The sequence below is a fragment of the Bactrocera dorsalis genome, chromosome 2 (genome assembly GCF_023373825.1).
Source record: "Bactrocera dorsalis isolate Fly_Bdor chromosome 2, ASM2337382v1, whole genome shotgun sequence".
Lineage (NCBI taxonomy): Eukaryota > Metazoa > Arthropoda > Insecta > Diptera > Tephritidae > Bactrocera > Bactrocera dorsalis.
This window is the reverse complement of record NC_064304.1, coordinates 49,008,544-49,022,790: the sequence shown is the minus strand read 5'-3', so window position 1 is coordinate 49,022,790 and position 14,247 is coordinate 49,008,544. Positions and strand designations below refer to the sequence as shown.

At 36.2% G+C, this 14,247-nt stretch overlaps 1 protein-coding gene across 5 annotated transcripts in view; it reads left to right on the top strand.

Annotated features, from left to right (window-relative positions):
- LOC105233785 (rho GTPase-activating protein 7) overlaps positions 1 to 14,247 on the top strand; it is a 248,151-nt gene that overhangs the window by 67,699 nt on the left and 166,205 nt on the right. For 3 of the 5 annotated variants that reach the window (XM_049447128.1, XM_049447127.1, XM_049447124.1), the window contains exon 2: positions 7,380 to 7,609. The exons of 1 other annotated variant lie outside the window; for it this stretch is intronic. The gene's annotated coding sequence lies outside the window, so the exon portion shown is untranslated. Of the gene's footprint in view, positions 1 to 6,146; positions 6,543 to 7,379; positions 7,610 to 14,247 lie in introns of those variants that run through there. One more of the 5 variants, XM_049447125.1, reaches the window with a different exon arrangement.

Here is a 14,247-nt window from a genome sequence, read left to right as displayed (position 1 = left end):
CATGTGTAGCAGAGCGACAAAGTACAATAAATTAAAAATAAAAACAAATAAGTAAGGAAGAATTAAGCTCGGGTATGACCCAATATTTCATATTCTTGGAACTTTCAAGGATTAAAGCCAGGATAGTACCTTCAGGTACATATGGCCTATTATTTACATATATGGAGCCTTTAGTGAATTTTCACCTGATTTTTTTCCTACTAAGCACAAAAAAGCACTGTTTTAAGAAAAACACGCTCTCTCAATTTTATCAAGATTGACCGGATTCAACCCATTTTTTACACACAGATATACTACTATCAGGATTCATATTCTCTTTGAATTTCAATTATATATCTCTAATATTGACCGATATTTTTGGTGAAAAGTCAATTATAAGCACTGGGTTCACATAATCACATTTTTTTGCCGACAGGTGACCATTTCTACTGCGATCCCTATGTCAAATTAGTGTTACTTACTTTATTACCAAGAAACCTATATACCCTGGTCTTAAATGCGCATAGCTCTTCACATAGGATTTCCTCATGGGGATGTCTCAACAAACCGTTCGCCCATTGCCTCACTAATTTGATGCAGTGTGTGATGCTTGAGTGTGTTTAGATATTTGAAAATTTGGATTATGAACTTTGCCAAGTTCTTGGGTTTAAATTTTTAGTGAATATTTTTCTTTACTCCTTTTCCATTGTGTGTCCGCAAGATAAGAGTATTAGAATAACCCAACATTATTTGTTTCGTATGTCCACATACACATGTACATGTATATATTAGGTGGTCATACATACATATATGACTCTGGTACTGATTTATGAGTCTGCATTACAGTATTGCACACGCCAACTTTTCTCGCTAAAAGGCATGGAAGGACATTATGAATGATCGCTTTGGGTAAATGGTGGGAACCAAAGGTAAATGCGAAAAAGGCTTGGATGTGGGTCATTAAGACGAATTAAATGCTTCTTCCAAAACGCGGAGCACGAGGCAGACTATTCTTCAATCGCAAGATTTGGAAAATTTAAAATGGAGAGAATATATATATGGAGAATTCCATATATCATAGAGGTTTAACAATGCACTAAGGGCTTAATATCTTTGTCGGAAAATATGCAGTCTGTAGTCGTTATGAAGTATTATATAACTAATAAATAAGCATTTTACTAAACTAAACAAGTGTTCTTTAATAATACGAATTTTAAAATTAAAATTTCACGTTTACAGATGTTTTAACGAGCTTGGAGTTTGTTATAAACTCACGCTTCATTGCTTGTTTGTGAATCCTTCTATTATGAATTCTGCTCCTGTTGAAGTACACTCATACCAAAAGGTTTATATGAGCAACCCCCCAGGCATTGTCAAGAAACCCCCAACCGATAGTTGCGATTTTTGTCATATACAAAGAGCCATGCATTCGCTTATAATATTTTCTATAGGCTCTTTTTCATCTGCTTCTTGGCAGCTTATGCAACAGTCGTTGTGTGGTATTAGAGGTGTAGAGTTATTTTCTTGCATATCTATGTAAATGGAGCTGGAAAATTCTGTCGCTAATCGAAAAGTCACTGTCGAATACAATATAAAGTGGCAGTAAAAAAGCTGAAAAAGATAACAACAACAAACAATATCAAGAAGTTATAACTGGAATTGCGTCTGCAATTTTAGTGGCTTTTTTAAGTAGCAGAAATATACAAGAAGGCATGAAATTCATGACATTGTTAGCTATAAATACTGAAATTTTTCTTGCGTTACACGGCTCAAACATAAACGGAGGATGGCGAACGAAAATGATGCAACTAGCAATAAAGTCATTGCCCCGCTTGCGTCTATAAAGATGTAAAGATGTATCCAACTTACAAATCTCCTTGATCTGCAAGTACAATGATGCAAAAGCAGAATGATCGCGGCAATCGTCTGATAGATTACATACGCGAGCGCCTAAGCCAACGATCAGTAAGCAAGCAAGAGGTTTCCAGCAGCCAAAATGTTGAAGTGAGCCATCAAGTCTGCTTGCAACATTGACAGACAAGTTGGCGCTACCACTGGCTGCGCGGTCGACGGTGGTCTGGTTTATCAAATACGCTTTTTTGCCAGTGATAGAGTCAGCATTATGATGTGTATGTATGTGTGTGCGTGCTAAGTGGCATGCAGTTTTAAAATCAACGCCAGCTGCAACTGGCAATACATATACCCGTTCCGAAAGTATTTGTTTGGCTACTTTTGATCCACGCCTGTCAATGAGTTTGTTTACTGAAAGCGCACGATTGCGGTATGCGGTAGATTGCCACCACTGCCGCCTCCATAACTGCATCTACCGTTTCAACCAACCACGTTTTTACACAACTACCACCAGCAACAACACCTCCTCCCCAACCACCGCTGCTATTAGCTACCAGTCACTCTGTAAGCTAGTGTTGATGTTATGTTTTTGTAGCTGTTGGCTTTAGTAAAACGTCTGAAATTGCATACTAAACGGTTATAGACGTATCACCGATTCGCCACCAAGCGGCAAGGAAAATTTTTAACTTACCGCATTCGATGACGGCGTAGAAAACGAAGGCAGAAAACTCAGAGGCAGCTGAGTGTGTGTATGTATGCCAATAAAGAGTGGTGGAAAATGTTGGCCTCTAGCTATTGTTTATACTGGAACTGAGTAACGCCTTTGAAATGTTTTATGCATATTAACGACGAAAATTGTAGTGGCGAGCAACGGTTGCGGCCGAGTTGCAATAGACACTTCTGGCGTAACAATGTGCAATTCGAAAATCCACATAAAATTTCGCAGCAAAAACTATTAGTGCAGCTGAGTGAAGGGGTGGCCTGGTCTGATTTGATTTCGAAGCGGTTTCAACATATAATTCTGCTTTATACTGATTTCACTGAAAGATAAGCGAATTTATTCAAACTTAAAATTGTTTTGTTTGTTTATGAAAATCACCGAAAAAATAGATTAAACATGCTATGGCTGAATTTGTGAAACATAAAATGGAAAATTTGTGTAGCAGGGTCGCACCAATGCGCTTCCAGCTGACGTGGTGAACATACGAGTACATATATGTATATGTACATATGTATGTACATGTGAATTCATAACTTCATTGATATAGTCTTAGATAATCAAGGTCTACTAAATTTGCCGAGAAATTTGTAACATCTCGAAAGAAAAGTTGAAGACCCCAAAAAATATATGCATACTTATAAAGTATAAATGATCAGCGTGATGTGTTGAGTCCATTTTGTCAGGTTCGCCTGCCTATCCGTCTGTCTGTTCTATTCATATGTCGGAATCCCAATCGGAACACTATAGTTGTTGTACAAACTGACAAAAGAAAACTTAAAATTGTGTAGTGTGTTATAGCTGAAGTTCACGTTTTTTCTTTAGATTTGCATTTATTTATTTTTGTAAAGCAAACATGAGTAGAATTTGGCTAGTCGTTCTTGAGTTACATATATGTACATGTTTTAATTAATATACATTTTTGACCAAACGTTCTGCTTAACTTAGATTTCGAAACCAGCATTCGGTCTTCGGTGATCAGCGAAGACGGATGTAATACACAACGGAGTCCTATCTTCTTCTTCTTCTTAATTGGCGTAGACACTTCCGTCGGGGCGTGGGCGCAAATCAGCGATATGTTGAAGAACCTCGCTTTGATGCGGATTGTGGCTAGACGTTCATTCACCGCAGTGAATGATAGTACTCGGCGATGGAGTCTCTCTCCGACCACGAATCCCACACCAAACCTGCGCTCCTTTATATGGCCACTGTAGTAAATGTCACAAGGTCCTACTCGTCTCTGTCCTTGTCCCGTCCATCACATTTCTTGGACGGCGGTGATGTCAGCCTTTGTTTTCACGAGGACATCAACCAGCTGGGCAGTGGCACCTTCCCAGTTAAGGGACCGGACATTCCAGGTGCATGCCCTCAATTCGTAGTCCTTATTTCGTTTGCCATGGTCGTCATCAAAAGGGGGGTCTCTCATCCGAGGCTGGTTATGACTATTCACTGGGGGTGTTTTTTTACGTGGCGGGTCCCAAACCCAGCGCACAACCCTATGCAGGGGATGTTTCGCCTTATCACTTTAGCTCGCCTTCAAACGGATGTTCTTAGGCTACCCAGAGGATACTTGGTCAAAGACCGGAAGTCATGAGCTGCTTGAGTCACATGTAAAAGAATCGTTTCTGGCCACTCCCAAGTGAATGGCAATCAGAGAACTTTCCTCACTTGCGTGAACTTCTACACATGACTCCATCCTCCACGGAGTCCTATCAGTATTTACAAAAAATTGTTCTTCATAGTACTCCATCTATCCGTATCTGTTAAAATTCAAACTCTTTTCTATTTCTGAAGACTATGGAAATGTTTGACGTCCACATCTAAAGTGATCTTTAGCTAATAAGTTGATCCCAACCGTTCCATATACATGTATGTATTTATAAATAGTACATATGTGCATATGAAATGTGATATGTGATATGTTAAGCATTAAGGGAGCTAACAGAAGAGATGCCCCATTCCGTTTCTCGCAAACACATACATATGTAGCATGTAATAAACGGTAAACACTAGCGTTGCAAATCAAAATACATATACATACATATGTATAAAGGAAAAGCAAAAATAGCAACGCGTTGAGGGAAGTGTACTTCTTTATAGAAACACAAAAAATTTCAAGCATGAAACAACAAACCCAGTATAACACAAAAATAAAAATTATAAAATGTGCAACAAAGCGCGACCATTAACGATAGTAGAATTGTGTAATTGGAGCACTAAGAAGAAATTTGAGACGCGAAATACCAGGCCAGCTGTAACAATTGCGCACAAATAAACCTTGACTTAATTAGGAAAGCCGGCTGCGATGTGCGTTTGTGCCGTTTGACGGTTGCTTACCGGTTGGTGCGGAAAAAATTTGCAACTGAATACAAACGCTACAATGCTACAATGGCGCAGCAAAAATCAAAAACCAAACTGTTAACAATTACTACCACATAAGCGCAATGCAAATTGCCGCGCTGATGCCAGTCAGCCGAGCAATTATTCAAACGAGGAAATCAACAATGCGGCAAATGCGAGAAATTCAATGAAACTGTTATCAATCTTATTATCACGTTTATCTAACAGATGCCAAAACACTCAGCATGTCGATCGCGCCAAAAGATAGCGAACGGAATTGGCGGCAAAACGAGATTTTGTATGCATGAAGTCGGCAAATCGGCAAATCATTCGTGCAACATGCGACAACACTCGCTTAATACTACATGAGGTAGCATGCAACGTTGGCAAGAAATGGTCGGAAAAGCTTTAAATGACGAAGATGAACAAGGAGCTGTCTGGCTCTTTACACAGTTAATGTTGGCTAGCTTGATTGCTTGTCTGATTACACTGACTAATGGGCGAATAGGGGCAGAGACGCAGAGTTGCGAATACAATTCAATTGGTGGCCGTTGTTGGAAATTAACATATTAACACCGATCTTATTTGGATAACTCCAATATCGGTGCAAAGCAAACCTGTTTTTTCTCTAGATGAGAAATATAAATTCACAGCGATGACTCCATGATGAACCTTGAAAGTCGCAACAGACAGACAGCCAAGCATTAGCTGAAATTAGAACTGAATTCTAATGTTTTGTGGATTGTTTTCAATTTCTTCCTTTTAACAGTTACCGATATTTTCCACAATTGGAATGTTTTCATTTTAGTAGAAAAGTCTATCCTAAAACAGTTCGGCTATATGTACAAAATTGTCGCTTGAATTACATTACAGAAAACCCAATTTAATTAGAAAGTGCTCTAAACTAATGCTAGTTCTCTCCTTACGTAATTACATTCATCCGCCTTCAAACTAAAGCTAGCTTACGGCCAACTAAGTAGAAATGCTACAGTGCGTCATAAGAGGAAGAACAAGAGCTATTCAGACCCAAAAAAAATACACTCAACAGTTCGGTTGAGTGCACATCGGGAGCATTATATACATATATATGCATTGCGTATATATATCATATATAACACTCACACATTCACAAAAAACAAAAGCAAAAGTAACAAAAATAAATATGAGCTTCATTATCAGTTATTTTTATCGCTGCAATAACGAGGGCTTCAATGTCTTAGCCATATCGCATGCAGATAAGATTACAATTATGGACGAAATTAACAAATGCCTCTATTATTCGACCTGTGGTAAGAGAAATTAGAGGGAATAAGTGAAATATGATTAGTGCAATGATAAGTGAAAGTGTTGTTGTTGTTGATGATTCAATCGAAAACGTGCGGAAGAGTGTCTAACGAAGAGAGTTGAATGCAGCAGCGGAATATCAGCGGGCGAAACTCGGCATTCAGTTTAATAAAATGAAGTGGTAGCTGACTGATTGCAAATACATTGGAATGTGCAGATATTTCGCAAGCTACTACCATAAACACATAAACCAATAATAAACAAAATGTAAAAAATTTTAATAATAAATTAGGAAATCAAAGAAATTGATCGGCCGTTACGCTGTAAAGGAAAAAAGGTGCCTCCGCATTGACGACAGAACTTCTTAAAGGTACATTAAAAGTAAAAAAACTGAGTATTAGAAGAAGGAAAAAAATTAATCTTTTATTTTTGGCATTTGGTGAAATTTTTTTTTAAATTGTAGTAATTTAGCAAAAAATCCTTCGTTCAATACCTTGTAAATTATTTACCAATAATCTGTGTACAATTTAATTAAGATCGGTCGAGAAATCTTGAGAACCAATTTAGAAAACACACTTTCGAGAAAAACGCGTTCAAAGTTTTAAGTGACTATGTATTTAGCTGTGCTCGAGCGCCCAAAATTTCAAAGCTGTGCTTACTAAACGATTGCTCGGATCAACTTTAAAATTTAGGAAAATATTCTGGAGACGTTATAAAATTAAATAAGCCAATAAAAAAAAATTTTGAAGCTGTGAGACCCACGTAACCCCTTAAGTATTTATTTTAAAATTTGGTACAGAAGAAATTTTTTGTTTGTGTATTTCATTTTTTCCGCTCAATTGCAAATTATCTTAACTTTTGATTTTCCAATTAGAGTTGTTTATTACAAAAGTCATGATGAGCTTCCTTTCCCCTATTTTATAGTCCTAGCTGCGTCAGGTAGTGCTAATAAATTTTTTTTATGGAACTCTCGTTTTAGTATTGAAGATAATATATCTTCATTCTATTTTCTACTTTAATGTCTCCCAGTACAATAAATATTTTTTTTTTGTTCAGTCCAGTTTTATATACAAAAGGAATTGTTTGTTTAAGGACAATATTATGTGCTTATTAATTTAAACTTTTCTCGTTTTTTTATTGTGTTTTTATATATTGGACCCTATTGAAGAATTAAAATATAATAGCATTATCCCTTATTTCGTTGCAGATTCCGCTCATTTTTCGTCCATTGCACTTGTTATGTCGGCATTACATAAGTGAAGTAATTAAATGTTTTGTTTGAAATTTGGATTAAGTTGATAGATAGTGAGAATACTATATCAGTGCGTTTTAGCATTTTCTGTGTACATATGAAGAAAGTGTAACTGTGCATTGGAATATTCAGCATCTGTGGCCCAGCAGGCATTTTGTTTCCCAACCATCAACAACAAAAATTTGGTAAGTTTAATTGAAATACATATATATATTTGGTCTTTGTCTTCATAACCGACTCGAACCAAGAAGATTTCCGCTGCGCAGAAAGTGTTTTGAGAAAGCCTCTTTCGTGTTGCCTAAGATATATATTATAGTAGATGTACATAAGCGTTATTTGCTTTGTTGTTAATTACCTGCTGTGTTGTTGTTCAACAGGTGAAAGGCCCATTGAGCTACGCGGGTGGTGCGATTATCCGAATGAATGTATCGAAAGCGAACTTTATTAGCAAACAATAGCCCCAAATTAGCGAGGGATAATGCAATGAGTAGGTGCTAATATTTGCCCCTCTTACAGGCAATTTATGTTCCACGATACTTTTGCTGCTCCCAGTCATAAAGGAAATTTTGGTAGAAAGTTTTAAATTTGGACAGCCAGTTTCCGCTCTCAACTATTTCTGCTGTTTTTTGATTTCGGAAGTAATGAAATTTTCAATGAACCTAAATATTCCATCAAAAAGTACTGTGATGTCATATCTTGGATTAAGTGTATATATATATGTAAACGGGTGATAATTAATTTATTCATAAAGCAATTTTATATGCGTGTATGTGTGAGAAATAACATGATTGAAAGTAATCAATTCCACGCAGTAACCTTGGATATTAGGAAACTTACATTAATTCATTAAAAAATTTTAATGAAATACAAAAATCGTCTTTCTATCTCGCATTAAACTTGAATATTTTATTTATTTTATTTTTTTTGTAATTTCGTAAGTTTTCTGTGACTTTGTAGTGGTTGTTTAATCTCGTGCTAATTAAAAATTATCATAATACAAATTCCATAATTAAGTAAACGGACAATTCGAAGCATTTCTGTGCTTTTGCTTTGAACTAACTTTATTGGGCTTGTCTCATTCGTTCTTCGGAGGTAATCAACTACCTACTAATCACTTTATAACAAGAAAGAATTTAAGAATACTACTCGTAGTAATAAAATAACTTAATTTAATTTACATATTATTATGGTAGTTCTAAATCTGCTGACAAAAACTGATGAATTTAAAAATGACAGTGCACACAAACATCTTTACAAATCATCACAAACTTTAAAATTTATATTTTTTCTGTTATATGAGTTTAATATAATTTAAAGTGTATATCGCCATGAATATGGTATAGATGCTGTGCGCAAACCAATATTCCAAAATCGTCATGTTACCTATCATAAGTTTAGGACAAATATAAGTATTAGTGGAACCAGGGGACTATACTGAACGTAAACATTTGTCACTCGCCCAGAAAAAGGATCGTATCGAGAAAAGTATTAACAAAATTCGATAGCGGTGCTTTGTAACAAGTCTGTGGCTTCGCTGCAGATCATAAATCGTGAATTTATGGGTATAAGCCTAAAAGTAAACACAGAAGTTAACTGTTTGGGTGCTTCAAAATGAGTCGAAAAAGTTGTTCACTTTTTTTTTTTTTGAAAAAAATGGACATTTCACCACCACATTTTTGTCAGTTACCTTTCCAGAAACCAGGAAGAAACAAACACGGAACACGGATTACTCTTCTCCACGAAAACATCGACTGAAATAACAGCATTTTGGAGCACTTAAAACTTCGACTTGATGACTAGTCCATCGTAAATTCCTGAGTAGACACTGAATGACTTCTTTTTATTGCCGTACGCATAAAATTATATAAGAGGTCAACGTTTTTCGACACTTGAAGATACAATTGATGCACTGATAGGGCTTGTTTTGAAGATGCATTAAACAGAATGCCAAAAGTAATTCGACAATTGGTTCAAACGCGTGCTAAAGTGTACAGATTGAAAATATTTCAAAATAACCATAAAGCGATTTTCGAAGACTAATATTTTTTGTTCCCTAATCCCAAAATATAAAACGCAATCTACGCTTTGTACGAAAAGTATTGCGAATTTTCAGTTTTCGGGGGCCACGTGTATTCCATTTTCGATTGTTTCATTGTGTTATGTTGGTACTTATATCCCTAAGTTCTCTTGATAAGGACGGGCATTTTATTATTGGAGTGAAGAAAATGCCATTGTATTGGTTAATCGAGTATTTGTGTATTGGAAAAACGCTGGCAGAAGTGCAATATATCTTGGCGTGAATAGATATCCATGAGGAAAGAAAAGCTTTCTTAATATGTATATATAAAATTCGTGATAGTTTTTGAGCAAACCTCGTACTTAGTTGCATTTACGTTTACATTAATATGGTGTGTACTATGTTTGGGCGCACGTGCATCGCATCGCAGATGGACGATAAAAATGCACAGACAAATTAAAAATGAAAATTCTTGTTATCGCGAGCTGTTGGTCCGCATCTTTTTATTTGATTCAATTTTACTGCCACATACTATGTATGGCATTTGTTTGTAAAAAATGTAAAAAAGACGAAAAAACAACAACAACTAGCATTTAATAGCGCAAGAAGTGTGGCAACCGCACACAAGCTATGGCAAGCTCCTCCATTCGCAGCTTCCACCACACCCCCGGTTATGGCAAAGCGGTGCGCACAAACTAGTTTGCCTTATATGAGAATTTATTTATTAATTCGACAAATCGGTATGCGGAACTGGAATGCCAGACTGCTCCTGCTGTTGGTGTAGCATGTTGCCAACATGCAAGAAAGCAAGCAGCAACTTCATTGGCAGCAAGATAAAATGCTGAAAATAGGAGCAACTAAAAGGATTTAATAAATTTGCCGATTTTCAGCAAATGTTGCAGCAACACTCAGTTGATGTCAGTGGCTGCTACTGCGGCCACATGTAGTTGCAATTTGCACATCCATGTTCTGGCAAATGTTAATCGCTGTGTACGCCAATCAATGATGGCAATAAATTTTCTAACACCTTGTTGTGCGTGATTCACCTTGAGTGGCCACAGGAACGGGAACGCATCGCTCTGAGTTGAAACTCGTTGGCTATTGGGTTTCGATCTCTCGATCGAGATTTGTGTGATAAAAAATAAACAACAACAAAATAAAATGTTGAAAAACGTGGACGAAAAAAGTCAAACTATCTTTTTGGCAAATCGTGCGTCGTATAATAGTAGAAACACACCAACAGATCGGCAACACTCAAATAAGCAAATATGTCAGGCATGTGAAAAAATGTAAAAAATACTTGAAAATGTTAAGTTTCAATTGCCACCGAAGTTAAGTGCGAAAAGATTTATTTGTTTGTTGAAATTTTGTTGTTTGTTGGTGTGATATAAAAGGTGTTGCAGCCGAGACAACGCCTGAACAGCAACACAAAAAATTGCATAGCCAAACTCAGATATAGCGGCAAGCTCTCTTAGCATTGTCTGTCTATTTTGGTTTTGTAGTTTTAGTTAGTTTTTTTGACGCTGCTAGCGCAATAATCCACCTTGCTGGCGGCATTGTCGCTATACGGCAACAACAGAACAAGTTTACAACTCACCTGGCCACTCAAAGTCAATGCGCACGCGCATTGCCTACCGCTTACCCTCCGCTCACCGAGTGCCTTCACCCTGTCACGGCATTTCTACCTCTTTTCTACTTTTCACAGTATAACGCTGTCAATGGGCGTCGTTTCAGGTTTATCGTACTCACTAGCAACATTGTTTGCTGCCTTTGATTATATAGTCTTTTAAGTTTTATTTTTATTTGATATAAAAAATGCTCCAAAAGTTTTTTCGATCCGTGCTTGAGAGCGCATTTGCTTGATGACCTTGATGGGAACGAGCATGTGATCGCGTTTGGTGAGTACAATGAAGTGCCTTGTAAAAAATGTTGTGAATTAAATAGATTATAATGATAAATATGTATTTGTGTAATAAAATTTTACACTGACATGAGGGAAATCGAAGTCAACTACAATACCGAATATTTATATAAAATATTAAATACGTACATATGTACATATATTTAAAATAACAAAGTTCTAAAAATAATAAATGCTGCAGTTATCAATAAATCTCTGGATAGTTAATGAACACAAGTTCTCTACGGACAAGAGTCCTATATATGTATTTATAATGTTAATTATAAAGTTGCTTTGCCTTATTGCCCTATGGTACAACTTTGGTTTCAAATATTGTGTAACCAGCTCCATTCGATGTGTTTATTTACATCCTTTTTCTAACTGATTATAAACAATTTTTCTGGTTTCATTTAAGGGATATTTTAAATAAGTCAAATTCTATTAATTCCGGAAAGTCAGCAAGCAAACAAAGGGCTATGAAAAAAGCACTCACCAAAAACAAATAAACCCTCAATAAACCAAAGACGATGTCTCGTCTTCGAAATATGTAAGATCCCTTCCTCATAAACTATAAGTACAATACTTACCATTTCGATATCGCTAGCTATCTCTGGTTTATAAATTTTTATATGGTTGGTTAGAATATTAAATTTTTTTTGGATATATTATTCTTTCGACGAAAATAATTTTTTATCTTTGCCCATAAACTAAAGTTAAATAGAATTCGAAACAATTGTAAATAATATTTCCGAATAAAACAGCGGCAAGTGTGTGCTGGAGCGTTGGTCGTACGGTTTTTCTGAACTGGCATATCAACAATGCAACCTGCTACAGTACCCGATGACTTTGGCGCGTTAATTCCTCGTTGACCCAGTTTGTCTAGTAAAAAGCGTGTGCTAGGTGCACTTGTAGGTATGTAGGCAGGCCTACAATCCTATGTGCTATATGCATTAGCACAAAGGTGTGTATAATTGTATGCAAATCTTGTTTGAATGCTATGTTTTGCGCTGCGGCACACGAAGGCCATGTGTATACTGCATTTGACACAATCCAATTTGTATTTAAATTAATTGAAATTTCAGTTGTTACTTTTATTTTGAATAGCTGCCGTTACTTCGTTGTTCGTTCAGAGATTACGTTGAAATTTAGTGTGCGTCAATAATTGATTGCGTTTTTCCAACGATCAAATGTGAAAATTGCCAGTCGAGTAAAGCGCAGAAACTGAATATTTACAAGGCGATTGGGTTATTTACTTTTAATTTTGATTAATAAAGGCAATTAATTTCTGTGATCGAACGACTTACAACAGTAATGATTAAATAATGAGTCGTAAATTTAAGTTTGAAACCATTTAACAGAAAGGAGTTTTGCTACGGCATTAAACCAAAATATTACAATTTTCAATGAAATTTTGCTAATATCTTTAAAGTTGCTGAACATTATTTTTTTAACAAACATTTTAGAATAGATGTAGGAGTGTTATAAACTTTTTCCATCTGAAATAAATTAAACTTGTGGTGTGAGATTCTAAGCGCTATATGCGGAGAATACGGTAATGCAATTTTGCCTCCATTTTCACGAAGCATTGCACCCACTTAGAACAAGGATGCAAAGCCCACGGTTTCTTTACTATTCTATTTTAGAGTACAACAAACTTAGTCTTCGAGGGATTAAAGCTACTTGTTTTTAACAATTGTCGGTTGAAAGTTGATACTCTCATAGCTCTATTTTCATATTTTCCAATTTATTCAATGATCTAACAGTTATCACTTTTCCTGTAGTTTACGACATTTTTGTAATTTACATTAATTCGGCTTAATTGACTTAATGCCTATCTTGATGCAAAACTAATTGCTCTGTGACCCAAGTCAGCGAGTGCCTGCGTAGCTCAAGTTTCTAATTTTCTTTTTTGCGGGTGAGGGGTGGAAACCCTCACTCTCAATTATGACTCTGGTTAAATTGTCCTGTTTATTGGGCCAACCACGCCTTGTTGGTTCAGAGTCGTCTCCTGTAGCGTTGTTGTATAGGCATAGCGGTCTTCGACTTTCCCCATTCTATGGAGATACTTTTTGAAGTATCCATGACCGGATAACAGCTGAGTTGTGTAGAAGTCGACTTCTCCGGATTTACGGCTTAACCATAAGTTTTAGTCTTTTTTTAGTCTGTCCGTCCATCTGCCCCGATTCTCATTTTGCATTAAATACGACATCTCGAGTGTGCTTTTCAGTCATTTAGTCTCACAAAATGTTCGCAAATGTTTGTGCGGTTCGGCAACGCGACACTAAGAGCCTGTTACACAGCTCATTTGTATGTTGGTCTCACATTTTTCTCATAAAGAAATACCGTGAGTGTGGTAAAACAATATTTAGAACAACGGCCATTAATATCCTAAAGACCAAATCTATGGGGAAGTATTAAATACCCGCCACATTTTTTTTCTTTTTCGAACTAAACATTCATTAATTAACTAAATCCTTTGCGGTGAAAAGAAATAAATAAAATGCAGGTTCATATTTGCAAACAAGAATAAGAAAGTTAAAGTGACTCAATTTTTTTAATTCATTTATTTATACGCATACATATGTACATATATGTACATACATACATCTTTTTGCATTTAATACTATTACTATTCATTTGAAACCGAGCACTATTTCCACCATCAAAATAATTTCAAACTGTTACGAACAAGAATACATGTTTGCTTTATTAAGTGTGACTGCCGTTTGACAGTAACCCATATTTCGATCGTTCAGTTTGTATTTCAGCTGTAACCTTTGGTAATCCGATATCGACGATTCCGACAAATACATAAGCAGCTTCACCGAGAGAAAAGGACTTTTGCAATTTTCAAAACTACAGATCGATTCAGATCGTCATGCTGATTATTTATGGCATAACTACAT